This window comes from Lichenostomus cassidix, chromosome 1, assembly GCF_008360975.1.
Source record: "Lichenostomus cassidix isolate B80296 chromosome 1, HeHo_3.0, whole genome shotgun sequence".
NCBI lineage: Eukaryota > Metazoa > Chordata > Aves > Passeriformes > Meliphagidae > Lichenostomus > Lichenostomus cassidix.
The window spans coordinates 81,923,744-81,943,510 of NC_139479.1; the positions used below are offsets into that span (position 1 = coordinate 81,923,744).

General features: G+C 39.8%; 1 protein-coding gene across 11 annotated transcripts in view; it reads right to left on the reverse strand.

Moving 5' to 3' along the window:
- Positions 1 to 19,767, reverse strand: part of DLG2 (discs large MAGUK scaffold protein 2) — a 981,187-nt gene that overhangs the window by 737,545 nt on the left and 223,875 nt on the right. The window lies entirely within an intron of this gene.

The window sequence follows — 19,767 nt, forward strand, 5'->3', positions numbered from 1 at the left end:
ATTACCACAGAATTGAATTCTAATTGTTAAAATCAGAATGAAAATAGAAGTTCATGTATAAAGCAGCTTCTGCCTACATATTGCTCTACACATCTTGGACAAATAAAACCTTTTTGCTTAAATAGAACTGGGAAACATTTGAGACCAAAAGAGATCACAATTTGCTTTCCATTTCCTGGCTTCTGCTACTACAAGAAAGATCTGTTTATTCACTATTACACTGTTGCATAGCAAAGAGTGTAAAATAGAATATTATTCTTCTACAGCAGAAGGCAAACTGGTAGCAGTCAGAGCCCAGACTGAGAGCCAGGACTCTCAGGATCGCTCTTTCAGTTTAGCAGGTGTGGTAAACAGGTCTGCCCCTGACTTTATTCATCTGCAAACTGGTATTTATGTTCTCATTCCCAGTAATCAGTCTCAGAATGTCAGTGTTTTGATTACAACTACCTGTCCTTCCTGATCTGCAACTGCATATTACCTTTCAGTAAGGGCACACTTTGGTCTGCAAAGCTTTGGATGACAAATATAAGTAAGAGCAGTTAATGTTTTCAAGCCATTTCTAGAGATTTATTTGAAATATTTGATTTCCTTAATCTGAGCAAACACATCTCCACGCTCACTGAATCTTTGAGCTCTACCACCTGTGGTGTGCAGCTTTGTGCTCTAGCACCCAGAGCATTTCCCAAAGTATTTTTCCCTATGTGAATGAACTTATTTGTACCTTCCTCCATCACAGGCAGCATGCTTGATTTCAATAACGGAGCTTGATATTTTTCAAAACCCTCCCAGAACATACTGAAGACATGTCTGTGTTAGCACCACATATTTCCAGGGGAAAAAAAAAATTATCAAGCTTCTGGCATTGCTATATTCTTAATAAAATACCATAATCAATGAGATGTCATTTATGAATATTTTTCTGGGTTTCCCACTAGATTACACCATCAACATACTCATGTGTCTGTTTAAAAAACCTGCAAATTATTGTGTTAATGTTTTCCCGGCATGTGGTTTTCCATTCCACTGAGCCATAGTAATTAAAGGTATCTATGCAGCAATCAGAACAGCCTCCAAAATCTCCAGCTTGCCTGTAAGAAGAATCTTTCACCACCATACTCTTTCTTCTTTTACTACATTATCTTACATACTGTATTTTACTACATTATTTTCAGCAACTCTACAATCCCCACAGAAAACCAGTGAAAGGTGTGAGAGAGGAAGGGGATTTATGCCCTCCAGCCAAATTTTCTGAAGAAGCCTGACAGTTTTATGCCTGATACATAATTCAGAGATATGTGGGTAACATGTCAGAAGGTCCAGCTGCAGAAATAGGACATAGAAAGAAACTAGTAAAGGAATACACTTTAATTTCAAGAAAAAGAGGAGATTCATGTGAAAAATCTAAGTGGAGCAGCAGTTGCTTGCTGCCCTTTTCAGGTCAGGAGTTCACTGGTTTGGGCAACAGCTCATGGCTCTTCAGACTTGGTTTGACCTCCTGCTTTGCCATGGGCACACACCAGTGAATAAAGAGCAAAACATTTAACATACAAGATCTCAGGGTCTCATAGATGAAGATTATTAATGCTCATGAGCATGACTAAGTTTCTTAACATTGTAGGATTATCAGATGCTATGAAAAGAACCACAATGAAAGCGATGTTAAATCAAGTCTACCTAATCCCAACTAATTTGGGATATTTCCTGACACCTTAAATGCATCTAAAGCCTCAGAATCACCCAATCTAACAGTTCTGCAGGTTCTCCTAAACTGTGAAAACCTTTGGATGTCTAAATTAAATTGCCCCTATTTTAGTCTAGAAATCATCTTTAAATTAACACATACTCAAAGCACGTATTCTAAGAAATTGGTAATTACGTCCAACCTAAAACCATCTCAAAGCTCATCTATAGGGATACAGCCACTTAGACCCTAACTAAATCCTTCCTTGACCTCTGTCTAATTATCTTTAAGAATCATAAAATCTAGATGAAGTGAACACTACTGTTAGCATCACAGTTACTGGTGCAGCACCAAAAACAATGCCATTTTTCACCTGAGATCCTTGTGTTCGGATCATTCACTTAGGACCACTTGGATCACTCACCATCATTTTCAGAGAAGGGCTATAGGGCAGGATGCAGAGCAGATAGACTTTTATAATGGTTCTCCATTACTCACAAAGGAAAATAAATTTAGTTATGGTAAGCAGAAGTTATAATCATCTCTCGTCTCATGCAGATGTCAAAAACTTAACCAAGAGAGCCCAAGTTAAGCGCTGTGATTAGCTTGAAAGCAGCTGACGGAACCACACTAGGAAGTATTTACTGATACGACACAAGTCACACACAACTGTATTACTAAGTCCAAAGAATGCAATCCAAAAATTGTTTTCAGTCAATTAAACTAAATTTCCATAAATTAAATTCCTTCCATGGAAACTAAACCAATCTACTTCACATATAAAACCATCTGTTTGGTGTATGAATCTGAAGGAAAAAGGCTCTTTAAGTGTGCAGAGAAGGTTAATCAAAACTGCATCCCATCTCTACACACACTCCCTGAAAATGTGATTAATCCCTTTCCTTTCCTCCCAGATGGCTACAAAAAATGGATGCAGGATTGAAGGAACTCCTTTCCATCAGTAATGCAAGAGCTCAGTCACCTCTCAATATTCAGTCCAGAGCTCGAAATAGCCTAACCTTGAGAGGAAATAGCCAAGATTTATACATAAGGCAAGTGGAAAGACCAGAAAATAAATGAATCTGTGTATGGAAAAGCCTGATAACCAACCCTGTGATGAACTGACAGAGGCCAGAGCTCAGCAGCTTGCTAACAAAGAGTGGACAGCCTTGAGGAATGCCATGGGCACTCCTGCCTGCATCAGGCTTCACTAGAAGAATGTTAAATACTAAATTAAAACCTAAGCATTAACCAGAGACCATATGCAAGGAGAGCTGCTTGGAAGCACTTTAAACCGATCATTCTCTCTTCAAAAGCCTCAACAATAAAGGCCCTCCATGAACCAGGAAAGGCTGAAACTGCCAACACATCAGTTCAGGAACCCAGTAGCTGCTAGGTGAAAAAAGTAATATTCAAAAAAGAAAATTCAGACTTGTCTTCTCCAACAGCTGTAGGCGTCTCTTATCTCCTGGAAGCCAGAAATGTTCAAATCCCTTCAGCAAAACAACATCCCAGGAATCCAACTGAATGTTTGGGATGTGGTCATTATGTAGATGCCACCACCCACCTGGGGCTGATACTAATTCAGGACATGTACAGATCCTTCCAATGTTAGTTGACTTTGTACTTTGTCCATCTTTTTATTGCATGGCAAAAGCAGGAAAGGCATCATTGTTCATCTTGGTGCCGAATAATCTGTCATGTAATCTTCTTTTCTGGAACTGGGAGTTTTTTTAAGTGTACATTGTCTGGAATTAATGTATGCACAGCAGTTTGTAATGCCATTTAACAGTATTACTCGGGCTCATGCCAGCTAAATACATTTCAGTAGATTTCAGACCAGATTTCTGCAATGCAATCTCTTTGGTATTGCTTGAGGCAAACATTCAGAAACTTCAGCAGATGTGCAATATGATTGCCCAGAGTAACTTACAGTGCTTAACACAACCAGAATAAATACAAGGGATAAAAGAATTTTCTTGGGTCACACAACTAGCCCAAAATTTTTTTTCTATTGTGATTTCAAAGTATTTAATAGGATTGTCTGGGAGCTAGTTACTAGTGAATTTGCACGTGTTTGTGGTATCTAAGAACTCCAGTTATGTGTTAATGCATGGTTTCAATGAGCTCCTCAGAGAACTTCACTGTTTTCAAGCAACTTGACAAAACCTCCAGTTTTCTGAGATTGTGCCCAGTATAATGTGGGAGGAAAGGAAAAAGTTGCCTTTGTACCATCTTTGCAACTTGCTGAATTTACCTATTCCTCTAGGCAGAATTGGCCAGGATATCACAAGAACATATTGGCTACCATGAAAAGATAGCCAATTGTCTCAATATGTTAGGATTTACAAGGCTGGGCTCCACAGAAAGAGGTCAGGGTACAGTAACCCCTCTGTCAAGCAGCCTTGGGCTGCTGTTCAGTATAACTACTCTTCCAGTTCCTGTGAGGCAAGGAACACATAACTACAATGCCTCCACCTTGCAAACCAAAATAAACTTCATCCTGGATGGCTTTTGTCAAAAACTTTCTTCTGTGGATGCATTACTGATAGCTCCCAGAAGCCAGGCTGGATTGTTCACAGAAAAAAAACCCATATAGCTAGCAACAGCTTCCAGGTATATTTGCAATAAATGTTGTATAAATTAATGAATAAACAAGAAATCTAAATAAATATAAAAAGCAAAACATTGTGCTAGCAAGAGGCAGCAAATGGTAACAGGGAGATTAAAAGTGATCACTTCAATTTCAAAAACTAATATGATGGTAATTCCAATGATTATAGCTTTGATTTAAGTACCAGATCAGCATACAGAATCAACTGACCCTTCTCAAGTGTTAAGCTAGATATGAACTAATCTATGTTTTGGGATCATAAGCAATTAAAAGAACAGGTTTGGCCCAGGTATCTGATATAACACACTTTCTGGAAGCAATATCCAACAGTCTGCTGTAAGATTACTGTGGTTCTAAAGCTGCCTGGGAAAGGAAATCCACATGGTGAATTTATCCACAATAAAAATTGCAAGGCAAATCTTGCCTCAGTCAGTGAAGAAATAATGAAATCAGTGTCTGTGGTTCAATGTCAAAATCCCTGTGGTGATATAAATATAATGGTGGCTTGTTTTTCCCCCAACCCTTAATACACCTTCCTCTATTTATTCTTCTCTCTTCTTTTGGCTAATATTCCGAGGCAAGGGAAACTGAGGACTTGCTTACACTTCATTTTGATAGGACTGCCATTCTCTTCCCACAAGCCCAGAGAGAACACAGCAAGACACCCACCCTCCTGCATGCCACCTCAAGCCTCCTCCCCACGCGACAGTGTGGAGATGAGGGAATGTGGTCCACAGCAATCAGCTCCCAGAAAAGCAGCACTTCTGCACCCATCTTGCTCCAAAGGACCCAGATGCCCTATTTGCCTTTCCTTCACGTGGAAGAAGCTCACAGGTTTGAGGAGCAGGTTCCCAGCTGCCTCACTACACCCAAGTCCTGCACAGGACACAGTGCAGACAGGCAGCAGCTACCCTATTTTCTCATTTGAAGTGTCCAGCCTTATGCCCAGTCTGACACACCCCTTTACATTTGCTGTGACCCAGCAGCCTGATTTCACAGAAATATTAGGAAGTAAATTATGCTTCTGCCAAAATGATCTTCAGACTTCACACTCCAGCATACATTGATATTTCAGCCTGCAGAGCAGTGCATTGGTATCTGTTCCAGCTCTAAATAAGCTAGCTGAGACACTGGAATTAGTTAGAACAGCATGGTGCTGCCCACAGGTTAACTACTTTTTCCCAAGAGGATAAATCAGCCTACAGCAAACATATCCTTGACTGCAATCTACATGCAGAACTGTGCCTCCCTGCTGTCCAGCACGCTGTCAGAAAAGATTCCCTCAGAAACTGAAACAAAATAGTTCTGATCTCTGCAGCTCATTTCAGCCCTAACATGTCCCATACCAGAGGCAGAAAGTGGCAATAAGTAAACTCAGTATTGGTTGAGCTTCCCCCTCCCCTGAGATGACATTCTCCCTGGGGGTCTCCAACCAGCCAAGGCAACATGCAGCACAGAAGGGCATTAGACTGGACAAACTGTTCTGCTGTGTAATCAAGTGTTTAAATAGACCCTGTAAGTAGGCTACAGTGCACATGTGCACAGTCCCATAAATATTAATATACCTGTAAAATGATTAGACAACATTTAGTCCTCAAAAGAATACCACTGTTAGAACTAGGTTTTTTCCATCGTTTTTGTAATGATGCAGAAGCAAAACACAGAGTAGGCCATATATGACCAATACTGAAACATCATTTATTAATCTCATCTCCTTGGTGTGACATGGCAGATGGAACTAGAGATCAGTGATAGGAACACTAGATTTGGATCTCTGACCAATCACGAGCCCTTCTAAAATTTTCCCAAGGCTTACAATTGCACACCCAACCTCTTCCAAGCAGTGGCACATCTTCATGAGTTTCTTACCATTAGAGTAGCAGTGAATTCATTTCTGTCATGGATAGGCAGCAATTTGGTAGCAAATAACTTCTTCAATTAATTATCTCTTTTAATGAACCTGCACACGCATTGCCTACATGCTTCTACAAATTATTTTCTCTACAGCAGTTACACAGTGATTATTTTCTGCTGATATTTGTTTAACTTGTGAAGAGTCAGCAATAGTTTATTATGCATCTTTAAAATTTCACCTTTCAGCTACAGTGGTTATTTCTGACTGAATATCACTTTCTCTTTATAGGTAGAGTAGGTCTAACTCCTAGAATCAGCCCACTAATGAGGAACCTAACAACCTTTGAAAACCTACTGGATTTCTTAGGGATTCCTGCTAGTAAATATGTTTGCTGGAATAACTAGAAAACAAATATGAAAAAGAAAAGCAAACACGCAGAATCCATGGGGTTATTTGCCCAGTGAAAATTTATAGGCAATGCAGACCTTCCACAATACTTTAGGTCTTTCAAATATACACTAAAACACTGAATAAAAATCTGTCATTATAATCTACACATTTGAATTTCTTTTCCTGCTTGTTAAACTATATTAATACAAAAAACCTTTTATCTCTAAAGAAAGGTGGGTGAGACAGCACAGAAGAGAAGGTAGGAGTAAGTCTGTAAAGAAGAGGAAAAATACCAAACATATTCAATGAGAACAGGAGCAGAGAAGATGGGATGGGAAGCAATTAGAGGTGAATAAGGCAATTAAGTGGGGATTAAACTATCTGTGGTAATGAACTACATCTATTGAGTTTGCACTGGAAGCAAAATGGGAGGGTGGGAATGGCAGCAGTGCCTCTTGCTCTCATCCTGAATTCAAAAGGGACCCGCTTTTGCCCTGCTTTCCTGATGTTCACCATTCTAAAAATTTCACTTATTTTCACTTATAACATTTGTATTATGTTTTAAAAACTTCTAGACCAGGTATTTGCATTTGCACATTCCATTTCCAACGTATCTTACTTCAACTATAAGGGATTTTTTTTAAACAGAACTCAAAAAAAGTAACTCCATTAGGCTCATAGTTTAAGCAATAATCTCAAGTCCAGCAATAATGTTGTCTCAGTCATCTACATTTAAATCACAGGATAAAAGAGCAGCAGGAAGAAAACCAAGCTTCATATAGTGAAACTAAAATCTTTATCCTGAAAATGCATCATCAAGTTATCCTAAACATAAGCAACACATACCCATGGGTGGGAACACAATTCTCCCACCTAAAATATTCATAAATTAATCTATGCTAATAACACACAGGAGGAAAATCAGATCCTCCGACATTTGAGTTATATATACATATTAGAGGAAAAAAAACAACTTTTAAAAACAAGAAAAGAGTCCTGAGTCCTCCAGGAGGGAATACATCTTTGATCATGTCCTTCATGACTATCACTTGGGACATCAAACAGTGATGTCTCACTGGTTGACAGAATGTTAAAATCCATGCTTTCTTGTAGCCAAGGCTGCAGCGAGGCTCTTTCAGCTACTGCATACCATAGAATCATAGAATCACAGATTCATAAAATCATAGAATCAAAAAACCATAGAACAGCTTGGGTTGGAGGTGACCTTAAAGATCATCTAGATCTAAACTCGCTTCCCTGGACAGGACACCTTCTACTAGAACAGAGTTCTTTCCAATCTGACCTGATATACTTGGGGGGATCAACATTATTTCTCAGCATCCTGTTCTAGTGCCTCACCACCCTCCCAGTAAAGAATTTTTGCCTAATATCTAACCTAAACTTACCCACTTTCAATTTGAAGCCACTGCCCCTTGTCCCGTCACTACATGCTCTTGTAAAAAGTCCCTCTTCCAGCTTTCTTGTAGGCTTCCTCCATCTACTGGAAGGCCACAAAACCCTCTCTTTTCCAGAATGAACAAACCCAACTCTCTTAGCCTTTCCTCATGCCTTTCCTTTCCTTCTCTGATCTGTTCATCCCCTGGATTTATACCAGGAGTTGCCCCAGCTGAGATGCAGAGCCTTGCACTTGCTTAAATCTCATGACATTCCCATGGGCCTACTTCTCAAGCTTGTCCAGGTCCCTCTGGATGGCATCCCATCCATCATGTGTGTCAACAAAACCACTCAGCTTGGTGTCATCTGCAACTTTGCTAAGGGTGCACTCCATTCTTCCATCTATGTCATTCATGAAGAAAACATTACACAACATTAATAACTTTAAATAACACTGGTCTCAGTAGGGATCCCTGAGGGACATTATCACTGATGTCCATCAGGACTCTGAGTCATTGACCACTACCTTCTGGATACACCCATCCAATCACTTTCTTCTCCATCTAACAGTGCATTCATCAAATCCATCTCTCTCCAGTTTAGAGAGAAGGATGTTGTGGGGGACCATGTCTAAGTCCAGATAGATGCCTACCCTTCCTTAGCTCACTGATGCAGTCACTCCAGAATAGTTTGTGCTGGAAGGGCCCTTTAAAGGCCACCTTGTCCAGTCCCCCTGCAATAAACAGGGATATCGTCAACTAGATGAGGTTGCTCAGAGCCCCATTCAAGCTGAACTTGTGTCAGTATGTAAGTATACATGTCAAATACTTACAGGTCAAAGCAGATACTGCTCAATACTTTCCTCTACTGAGGTGGACACTCATCTCTCTGCCTGCCATTCACGCATCAAATTGTCTTGCCACCCCACCTTGGTGAAAACTGGTTATTTTCTAGCAGTAAACCCATTTATGGGTTGTTTAGCCTTCAAAAGGTTAATGAAACTGGTAACCTGCAGACACAGTAAAAAATTAAACATGTTTCCAGTTCCACTCAATCAGCCTACATACTTCTACATACTTGCATTAACTAGGTTTACTAGTGAGGAGTGGTTGTCAGGGATAGTTAAATTTCCTCTTGGAAATGACCACATACTTTTAAATGGAAAGAGAAATTCCTGTGCTATGTTACTGCCAAACCCCCAGGCTGCCCATTAACAACTGATGTCCTGAGAACGTCCAAGGGCCAAAAAGTCTGCACAGCACTCATACATTACAATTCCAGAAATGGATGTGAACCCATGGAAGACATCCATATGTACCAAATCTAAATGTACAAATGCAAGAAAAGAAAAGCAAATACTCCAGATGGAGCTGGCCAATGTGTAACATACCACTCAGCATTTGTGAAGTCCAGGCAATTTTTAAAATCAATGCCAAGGAGGGGGATCAGGTGGGTATGAAATGGATGTCAGCAAAGGAATTTGGGACTCAGCTCAAACCCTAATACACCACACAGGGGAAAATACAATGCATAAACTCAGTGATATGATGAATGAGAAAGAAAGATGCAATCACAAAGCTCATTATTCAAGGCAACATATATTTATACTAGATGAATGGCCTTCCTAGGAACAATTTGTAATCCTGAACTCTTTCATAAAGACGACCACAAAATTCATTTAAGTTCCTTCATTTAGCTTTGGAAACAATGAAGACATCTACTTTTAACCACTTTGAGGAGTGGATTTTCTATTCCACTCCCTCCACCCTCCAAGTTCTTGAATTGAGTATGGCTAGAGACATGCTGCTGTTCCACTTAGATTTCTATAATTTTCTTTCCATATTGCCTTACTGAAAATGTTAGGGAGCTCCCCTAAGTTAAACCAGGTACCATGATGGTGTTCTTACCTAGTATTTTATGACTGCCTATGATACACTAATAACATATTCATTCACTGCCAGCTGCCAAAGTTGAAACTATTAGAGAACTTCCAGACCAAAACAGCAAAAAATCTTTGCAAAGCTGATTAACAAATATATTAAACTAAGAAAAAAACCCCTCATTTATGCACACTAATGATGTCACCAATTTCAACTTCAGTTTCTGAACAAATATTAATATCAATTAATAATGCATGCCACCTACAGAGCTCTTTTCATCTTGAAAGAGGTTTATAAACATTAACTAATTAAATTGCCTGATCTCAGTGTTCATTGTAATTTTACATATGTATATGTGTATATATATATATATATATGTATGTAAAATTAGGGTCCAAGAAGAGAAAGGCCATTAGGTGCCTAGAGACTTCAGCACTACAAAGGCAAGAGCAGAAAATTGGTTTAATTTATACATAAGCTGCTACTTCTTCCTAATTAATGTTTTTCATCTTCAGAGGAGCTCCTACCCAGGCCAAATGACCAGCAGAGGACACTCCCATTACAGCAAACTCTTTCCAAGGTTGTTCCAGCACATAAGAGCAAATTTAGCCAGCTGGTACTATTTTTATGCCATCTAAGGAACAGCCATCTTCCTTGCCCTGTCACCTCTCCAGGTTTTGGTGGGGTTTTTTTTGGGGGGGGGAGGTTCTTTGGTTGGCTAAAGATGAGGATTCCCTAATTTATCTAAGTCCTATTAGGAGCTGGACAAATACCCTGTATGGCTGCAATTATGCAAAATAATACCTCTTTTCTAAAGGTCAACACTGAAATATTTTAACTCAACATGCAATCACTTTTGCCTCTTTTTCATATATGATCCAGCCTTGAAATACAACTCTTATGGGGCTACCAGGAAACTCCTGCAAACAGAATGCATGAATCCCTAAGGTAATACCAGCATTTATCAGCTAAATTTATGCTTTTCTCAGTCTTGAGAAAAGAACTTATAATTCATATATCAGTTAAATACTTTATGTAATTGAGTAGCTTTACATATATTTAGAGTAGAAAGTTGTTGAAATGCTTATGCAACCTTTTAAAGGATTCTTTTTTTCCTTGCCAGATAAAGGATTATCAGATGAATTATATATAACAATGATGGCACTGTAGGACAGGTTTTATCAAAGATCATTACAGTCACTAAAAATACCACAGAAATTCACATGCTTCATCCTTGTGTAAAGTTGTTAATCAAAATTAGAGATGTAAAGATGCATTGGTCTAATAAATATGAAATCTCAAATGTTTTTACACCCTCAGGAATGATTTCTCTTGATAACAACCTCCAGATAGGAACAATTATCATACTGACATTACCTGAAATGAAAATTCTACAAATTCTGCAAAAAATAAGTGTGACCTACTTACAACTATGGTTAAATGCATCTTCACACTGAAATAGAGAAGTTTGATATATGGGAAAGACATGTTCTGGCGTATTTTTTCAGGATATTTTGCTCTTATTTTTAATGCATTTTCAATAACTTTATTAGAATGAATGATACACCTGTAGTTTGTGATAACATAGTCATCATATCACAATTTCATGGTATTGGTGCCTTCATAAATGACAGACCTAAATTTCAGAAATCATAATGCTTTGGATGGTTTATTAGTTTCTGCATATTTTTCATATGAACAGATTTACGAGCACGTTACATTTTAGTACTGCCATTAAGAAAATCTTATTTTTATAGTTCTAGACACTCTTGGAGTAACCCAACGGGCTTTACATATTTATGAGGTCTTCTTAGTTACAGTTTGCTCATTAAGAGCTAGCACCCAAACCTAGACATTAATAAATGTTTTAATTAAGATGGGAGTATCATCTGGGATGAAAAATATATTCCCTATTCTTCTCCAAGAACTCCAGAAACATTAATATGATTATTATAACCAATAGCACTGGTTATTTTTATGCCTGCAGCAACTGCAGCTCCCAACAACAGAACACAACCCTTTGCATCAGATGCTGTATAAACAGGTACCAATATGCATTAAAGACACAGTACTTGTCATAAGACTTGCCCAGTAATTAATAGGAGACAAATTCAACCAAGGCAAGTATCACATTTTCATCTTCAACAGCTGCAGAAGCAGACTGAGCAGAGGTTTCAGCTGGGTATCTCACTGGAAAAACAGAATCAGAAGAATAGTAGAATGGCTTGGGTTGGAAGGGACCTTAAAGATCATCTAGTGCAACCTCTCTGCCTGTGGCCTTCAACTAGGCCAGGTTGCTCAAAGACCCATCCAGCCTGACCTTGAACACTTCCCAGGGATGGGGCATCCACAGCTTCTCTGGGCAACCTGTGCCAGTGCCTCACCACTCTCACAGTAAAGAATTTCTTCCTTTCATCTAATCCAAACTTACTGACTTTCAGTTTAAAGCCATTATCCCTCATCCTATCACTAAATCTTGAGAAAAGTCCATCCCCAGCTCTCTTGCAGCACCTTTAGGAACTGGAAGGTGCTGGCTGTCTTCATAGGAGAGGTGGTCCAAGCCCTCTAATCATCTTCATGGCCTCCTCAAGATTTGCTCCAACAGGCCCATGTCCTTATGTTGGGGGCCCAGAGCAGAACACTGCACTCTAGGTGGGATCTCATGAGAGCAGAGTAGAGGGGCAGAATCTCCTCCCTCAGCCTGCTGGTCACACTACTTCTAGCCTTCCCAGGCTATGGGATGGATGGTACAGACCTCCCAGATAGAGCTGCAACCTTGCTCTCAGAGGAATTCTGCACTGGGAGGCAGGTGGGATGAGTTGCCTTGGCCTGTGCAAATGGTAACAGAATGGTGCCCAGCTGCTGGGTTAGGTGGACTTCGAGTCCCCCTGTTTGGCCAGTAGAACACCCATTCTGCACATCCTCCAATGCAAACAGCTGTGCCCTGACCTGTTTGCCCATCCTGGTTGCAGCGCTCCTGTTGTATCCTACAACATCCTGATGATGTATCCTACTGCATCATTATCATCCTACAAGATGCAGAATCCTACTGCATCCTTATTATCCTACAAGATGCAGTATCCTACTGCATCATCGTCATCCAGAACTGCATCAGGGTGCACATATAATCAAACCTTGATGCAATACAGCACCTGAGTGTCCTGACCTAGAGAAATGTGCACATATTACCATAGTAATGACTAAAGGTTGGCAATTCCTGTTCATACTAAAAAGACATCATTTTGAGCAACAATTTTTATTGAAGATATAACTAAAATGAATTTAAAATGGTTGAGTGTCACTGTCAAAGACTGGGTTACACAAAAGCTGCTGTGAAGGAAAAGAAAACTGCTAACATTCAAAGGCAGTAAGCCACTTTTAGATAATGAGAGATTTCAGCATCCTCCTGCTTTTTCTGTCCATATCCTGGCACTAGTTTTAGAGCTTTCTTCTTCTATACCTCCTATATGTTCACATCAGTCTGTGAATACCATGGTAACATTTCCTCTGAATGCCACTGCATCACTGCCACCCCCAGAAAAATTCTCATTCACCATCCTTGACTGCTCAGCCTCCAGATTTCAACATATACTGATTCTGACTGCCTACTTCCAATACGGGAAGAAAAGCAATCTCACACCCAAATATCTGTCCCACCCACCAGCAGTTTCCTTAATTTCTGTGTTTAAGGATTCAGTTCTCCATTACTGTCTTCCAAACTTAAATGTTATTGATTTTTTTTAGTGTGTTTGTTGTGTATAATATTCTATAACATTTAGTATAAGACAGTTTCAGTAGGTCCCAGAGGATTTTATATAGGAAAGCCTGCACATAGAAAGTATCATTATTGTTGGTCACAATCCACTGACTTAAACAGGGACCAAGCTGGCCCAAAAGATTTGCAAAATCAAGCATTTAATGGCTATGACATTATTTCCAGTGGCTGATAACTCCCTGAAAAGAATAAGTTCCATGTAAGACCTTTCCCCTTTTCCACTGCCAACACAATAACCAGCTCAGTCTGCTGGGCTATATATCCCTTTACCTTTTCAAATTGAAAAAGGGAGAATGAATATTCCCAGCAACCAGAAGAAGGAAGATACTGTGCAGGAGAGAACTTGCTCACTGACGTGAAATGAAGTTATTCCATCGATTTCAGTGACACTTCTGCCTTTTACAGAAGCAGGAAATTTGGCCAAGACAGCCTTCAGCATCTGAAAGGCACTGCACAAGTCACAGTTGTCCTCTGGGAGGAAGATCCCCTGTCTTTCATGTCAGCCACTGCTTATTGAGTTAAACCAGCTTTCTGCCACTTTTGACTTTCAAAACATCAAAGGCAAACTATCTTCTCCATCCTCATCAGTGACTGGTTGACAAAGTCTCTAATATTGATTTTCTTACCAGAAATTGAAAATCTGTCTCTCTGAACACTGCCTCTCCCCTTGACTCCCAAAACAGCTCTAAGCAAGCTAAGGTGAAATCTACACAACCACCAAAGGTGGTTAGCATAACACTCACTTTCTGTTTTCACCAAATCACTGAATGTTCTGAGCTGGAAGGGATAAATCCACAAGGATCATCGAGTCCAACTCTTCGGTGAATGGCCCATGCAGGGAATTGAGCACACAGCCTTGGTGTTATAAGCATCATGCTCTAACCAACGGAGCTCATCTCTGAAAGAGCTGACTGAAAGAGCTCTTCAGGGAAAATTACAATCCCTTCTGCTGAGAGGGAAAGGATTTTCTTCTTAAACCTGTATTGATTCCAGCTTGAAAAACACTTAGTTTCCATGTTTAGGAAATTACACTGAGATGTTTACTATCGTAATGCACAAAAGGTTCTTTCAATATTTTAAGCTATCCATTTAAACATTAAATGTGATCCTAATTTTATTTACTAAAGAATAATAAAAATTCAAATCATGGGTAAATAGACATAGGCTATTAGGGTCTATTAGGGGTTTCACTACTCTGGTAAAAAAATTCAGCTACATAGTTGTACTGGTTTTGGCTGGCACAGAGTTAAATTTCTTCACATTAGTTTGTATGGGACTGTGTTTTGGATTTGTGCTGGAAAAAGTGTTGATAACACAGGGATGTTTTAGTTGCTGCTGAGCAGTGCTCACACAGACCTGAGGCCTTTTCTGCTCCTCACCACACCCCACAAGGGAGGAGGCTGGGGATGCACAAGGATTTGGGAGGGGATGCAGGCAGAACAGGTGACCCCAACTGACCACAGGGATATTTCAAACCACAAGGCACCATGCTCAGCAATGGAAGCTCTAGGAAGAAGAAGGAAGTGGGAAATATTTGAAGTGATGGTGTTTATCTTCCCAGATCACTGTTACACGTGATGGAGCCTGCCTGTCCTGGAGGTGGCTGAACACCTGCCTGCCCATGCAAACTGGCGAATAAATTCCTTGTTCTATTTTGCCTGAAAAGCACCTCTTTCTTTCCCTTTTAAACTGTCTTTACTACCAAGTTTGCTCGCTTTTACCCTTCTGATTCTTTCCCCCATACAAATGGAGGAGGAAGATCAAGCAGCTGTGAGGCTCAGCTGCCCACTAGGATTAAACCATGATAATATTAAATATGATCCAGAGAAATACAGCTTTGTCAGAGCCAAAAATAAATCCATATGCAAATTGGGATGTCCCTTTGAGACTCTCCTTCCCATTTAAACCCTGTTCCCATCCTTTACTTTCCATCAGTCTGGTGGAAATGGCAACACAGAAAGGGAAAACATACACAAAACGGCAAAGATTGGACCCCAAAGAATTAGTGGCTGATATCCCTCTGGTAAGTTTGAAAGCTTTAGTCATTGACTTGTACTAAAATAATCAAAAAAAGTGGTTTCACACCACTTATATCCCTACTGGTGGATCATAGATAGTATCACAGACATGAGATCTGTAAGTAGCTTCTGCAGCATGGGTACAAGGTAGCATCTCCTACTTGGCGGACAAATAGGATTGTCTAAAACTTGTGAAAAAAGGAAAAACATTTGTGCAGGGAATGTCTATATGGGAATGACTCACAGTTTTCAGATCTAAACTACTTTATTCAGGCTATGCTTGTATCAGGGATTAAAATGGTGCTCATGTCCACCCAAGTACATGCATACTGATCAAATATTAAATGACCCACTTTGTTCTGGTGAGCCATAACTCTCCCAAACACAAGCCAGGCATGATCTGGCAGTTAATATGGATCACAGACCACTTCCATCTTGCTGTCTCTGTGTCTCAGGCTGGTAAGAGACCTTTGCTGCATGAATGCTAACCATGTTGTGGCAGGCTAGGCCAGGGCCACTTTTATTTGTTTATTAGCATAACTTCTGAGCATCTGCTCATATCATATTTATAGTGAAAAAGGAAATATTCCCTGATGTATTTTGCAGCATACATGAAAACCTTCACCTTCAGAAATTTCTCTTTGTGCCCAGTTGTATGGCAAAGCACACAAAAATCCCAGCTGGGACCACAGAGTCTCACACCAGTGATGAGACAGAGTCCTCGCTTTCCGTAAAAGAGTAAGGAAATTCCTGGTTTTATATGTGAAGCAGAACACTAAGCTTTAAATCACATCCCTGTGACAACAAAGTCGTGAAACGCAGCTTATTCTCCATCCTGTTTGAGACCCTTGAGAGCCACTTCCCCTTACCTCTCCAGAAAAATCCCTGCAAGCCATTCCTACCTACACGGTTTGCATTGAGACATTTTGGCGTATAATTTGTGATCCATGAGGATCAAGGAAAGTGCCATTCTGACAGGAATAGAAAGCCAGAAAAGATTGCTAGATGCATCAAGATGTCACACTGTATACTACAAACTTGTGCTGCAGACAGAGAGAAATGAAAAGAAAGAGAGGAAGTTGTATGGCAACAGCAAGAGAAAATTCAAAGAAGATTCTGGATCTCACAAGGATGCAGGCCAAACAAAGCAAGTCCAGACACTGGATGAAGTAAAGCATTCCCTGTCTCTTCTGTAACAAGTCAGACACACAGGACACAGTTTAGACACAATCCTGAATTTTACTTAAAAACAGGTGGAAAGTTTAGAAATATTCTGATCCTGATCCAGAGCGCCATTAATCATGAAAAAACAAAAGACCCCAAGAGTAAGTGTATGAAAAATATAACCACTCAGAAGTATAGGATTTTGACACTAAACAGATACAAAGTTCTAAGATCTTTCTCCACATCAATCCATCAGTGAGACCAGCTCTGAAGTGCCTCAGTGCCAAGTCTTTGCAGCAATGCCAAGTGGTACAGAGAAATTCAGCAGAGGCAAGTAGTCCTGCTTCAATTGCTGCAAGTTCCAAAGTTCAAGTACTCAGATGATAAATTGTCAAAATCAAGTTTGTTTGCTCAGCATCGTTTTGGCACTTCTATCTAAATGCATAATACCAGTCTCTCTGGCATGGTTCTGTTCTATCTTTTCACAGTATCAGCTTTTAAAAATTTGGAAATTTTAAAATGAAAAAATGACATCATGAGGTAGCATACTGAACTTCCTGCCCTCCCCAGCTGAGCATCACAGTTGGAGCTGTTAAAGCCATACCAGTATCCCCTGCACTGGGATGATGTGTATCAGCTGTGAGAGTGATGAAGACAAATTCTTTTCTACAAGTGTTCATGGCTACTTGCTGTATCAAATAGTAATCAGTACTCTGCAGAGGAGTTTTTTCCCAGAGGCTCTCATCTGAATTCCCAGACACTTGTTACAGAGATGGAATATTATCTAGTAGTAATCTGAGAGATTTCTGATGCATGGAGTCATGAAAAGCTGTTTGTGCATGTGATCTTTGGACAACAAAAGCGGCAGACAACTTCTTACATATGGAGACAGCCTCCTGAAGAGACCAGAAAAGAAGCAGCTCCCACTAGAATTTGGGAAGGAGCTACTTGACCTAGAGAACAATGTCAGACAGTTCATCCCATTCTGGCTTTTGTCAGAGCAAAAAGATCGACAACTACTAGCTCATTATAGCTGGAGTGGCAACGAAAGTGTTCATCCTCACTGATTTAGCCAACACTCCCTACAGTTTTTCTTTGTTTCCACTGAACTCATAGCTTCATATAGAGAGCTTCCACATGCTTTTCTTTCCTATTTTCATGCTTTTGACCCTGATTCTCCCAGGCAAGTTTTTGACATATACATTGAAGCATGGCTTAATGATGAAACAGAGTTGTCAATTAACAAAAAGTTCTTGTCTTTGAAGTCTTGTCAACCCCTGAAGGACATGCTTTTACTTGGTGTTAAATGAACCTCTGGAAGCATTTTATGGACCGCAAACAAAATAGAAAGTCTTTTAGGAAGCTGAAACTTTGCAGTGCCAGATAAATAAATCATGTGGACTCTATGAAGATTCAAAGACTGAAGGAAATATTCTGATTTACTGTGAGGGTTTGGATACCAACTAGACATTTGCATGAAATTTATCCTTTGGAACCAAAGTTGGAGCTATTCTGGGAAGTACTCTCTCATGAATAAAAAACAACAGAGTATGAAATACAGTCAACCAGTCAGCTATATTTTCCCACAAACCCCATCACCACAGTATTTTTCTCTAGGTTACTTGATACAAATAATCACACTGACAGGTAAAGGTAAAATTGAGGAGACAATAAAAGTCTCAAAATATGTGTCTTCAAAAGCCTACTATGTCCAGTGTGCTCAGCAAATATTCTGGTAGGCAAGGAACTGGGGTCTCCAAATTCAGCGCTGGAAGTATAGAGAAGATCACATGGGTGCAGTTGTGCTGGCAGTCCTACCTGGAAGGGTGGGGACAAGATGAACCAACTTGATGGTTTTAAGTTCCTTTGTCTGGAAGATGGAGACAGCTTCATTCTCAGTTGGGTTGGCATGTGCTCTGAGCTGTCCCAGTCCTGAGCTCTGAATACCCTAGGAGACCTTCTGAAAGGTGACTTGTCCAGCAGCACCACATAACAGAGCCACTGCAAGGAGACTGGTCCTCCTCTAAGAAAATCAGCACTGACAGGCAAATGAATTGTTCATCTGCTGTTTCTAAGGTGGAAAATACTACTCTCCATACTCTTTCTGAATCAAACCTATGTTCTGGAGAACCCAGAACACAGCTTTCAAATGCTGCCATGACAGGGAAAGGTTGTTACATGCTTTTGTGGGATTCTGATTTCAAATGGACTTGCTCCACTAAGTTACTGTGGTTTCTAACATTAACACAGCGTTAGGCGAGTAAGACAAAAGAATTATAGCACAGCATTCTCAACTTGGACTGAAAGGGAGGTATGTTTTCCTTGCTCTCCAATTACAGCAGCTCTTTAGTCTCTCTCTCAATTGTCCTTTACTACCATAACTATCTTCCTTCCTTCTATTTTTTTCCTTATCACCAAGTTTTTTTCCCTTGTTAGAAGACATTCTGCCCAGATTAGAAGCTTTTTCCCCCTGATGGCTAAAATTTTTTATTTATCAGGATACACATTCTCTGTCTCTTTTAGGTTGTCCTTCACCCCTTTGACCTTAACAGTCCTTCATATTATCCACCTCCTTCCATGACAGCTGAACTATTTGGCTCCAGTTTGAGAAAGGAGTTCTCATTATTTTATTGTTCTGATTTATTATTCTTTTAATCCATGTCATTTTGACTAACCTGTATTCAGAAGATAGCTAATTACCAAGCAGGAAGCAGGAGTGGTTTTAAAGAGATAAGCAATTTTATTGTAAGCAATAACAAAATTCAACTTCTGGCTCTTTTGTCAAATAATGCAAAAGTAAATTTTCCAATTGCCTTATAGGTTAGATCAGTCATTATCCTAAGGCATTACTATCTCATTAGATTATTAGCTGAGAACCATAAGATTTAAAGATATTGACCAGCCCAAGGCTAGACTTAAAGTTATTGTTTACTGTACATGAACATTCTCCCAGAAGCATCTGGAAGAATTATGTTTTCCAGTAGTAATAGAGAAG